Here is a 1638-nt window from a genome sequence, read left to right on the forward strand (position 1 = left end):
GTCAGGGAAAACTCCAGAGGACATGTGGAGAAGCTGTTCTCTCTTCACCTCAGCCCAGACTCTGAGCCGCCCACACCTCCTAATCTCTTAAAGCGCTTTGACCAGAGGCAGGCTCACCCTACACAACCAAGAAATGTTAGCTCTTCTTATTAGCAGAGATCTGCAATCCTGCCACACATCTTCTCCTAGTTCCATAAATAAATTACCTTTGCCCTAGCCGATTTCGCTCAGTGGATAGAGCATCGGCCTGCGGACTGAAGGGTCCCAGGTTCGATTCCAGTCAAGGGCACGTGCTCAGGTTTTGGGTTTGATCCCCAGTATGGGGCATGCAGGAGGCAGCCAATCAGTGATTCTCTCTCATCATTGATGTTTCTATCTATCTTGCTCCCTCTCCCTTCCTCTCTGAAAGCAATAAAAAATTAAAGAATAATAATAATAAATAAATTGCCTTTTCCTTTCGGTTAAGAGTTTTGTGCCATTTCTGGACCCTGATTCAAAAGATTGACTGCTCTTGAGACAGTGGTTCCTAGCCTAAGGTAAGGAGCCTGCCCATAAGAGCATTTAATAGAAATCCCTGGGGAAATTTGTATCTTTCTGTTTTTCACTTTGGTAGATTTCTTCTGTTCTATCTTCCAATTCCCTATTAGAAAACAAAGACTAGACCCTGGTTAAGAGTAAGGCCCAGCCAGACCCTTACCACATGCTGGCTTCCTAACAATGGCAGGGAGGCGCCCGGGCTTCTTCACTGCAGCCTCTCCAAGAGTTTGAGAACCTGTTCAGAGTCGTTCTCACCAGCCAATCTCTCTACAGCCAGGTGCCTTGGGTGAGGCTCCAGAAGATCAGGGAGCCTGGGGACAGGGAATCAGCCAACTTCTGCCCATTGCTCTCCAAATCCTGCAGGTGGCAGCTGGACACAAGGCTGAACATCTAAGGACCAAACTGGGCAACTAAGGGGCGGACCCTACGGCTTTCCTGGCTTAGGAGCTCCCCGTTGGCTGGCTGCAGAGGATGGAGAGGTGAAAGGAAGGTGAGTGGAGCCCCCAGACCTGCGCTGTCCAGCACAGTAGCCGCTAAGGGTCTGCATATTTACATTTAAATTCATTAAAATGGAATACAATTAGAAATTCTGCTCTTCGATTATACCAGCCAGATTCCAAGTGCTCAACAGCCACCAGGGGCTACTGTAGGATGGCACAGGTATGCAAGCCAAGCCAGGGGCCTACCCTGTGCCAGACACAGTGATAAGCACAGAGGAAAAGGGGTTTTAAAAAGCAAACGCAGGCCCTGTTGGTGTGGCTCAGTGGTTGAGCGTCGACCCATGAACCAAGAGGTCATGAACCAGTCAGGGCACTTGCTCAATCCCCGATAGGGGGGTGTGCAGGAGACAGCTGATCAATGTTTCTGTCTCATCAATGTTTCTATCTCTCTATCCCTCCCTATGTCTCTAAAAAAAATCAATTAAAAACTACTTTTAAAAAAGCAAACTCGGTTCCTCTCCATGAGTTTGTTTGAGACAGGCAGATAAAAAGGTAAGCAGGAGACAGGGAGGTAAGCAGCACTGTGCCGGACAAGAGAAGGTGTAAGAAGCTCTGAGGAGAGACACCTGCCCAGCCTGGGGAAGGAAGGTTAGGAGTGGTG

This window comes from Myotis brandtii, unplaced genomic scaffold (assembly GCF_000412655.1).
Source record: "Myotis brandtii unplaced genomic scaffold, ASM41265v1 scaffold324, whole genome shotgun sequence".
Lineage (NCBI taxonomy): Eukaryota > Metazoa > Chordata > Mammalia > Chiroptera > Vespertilionidae > Myotis > Myotis brandtii.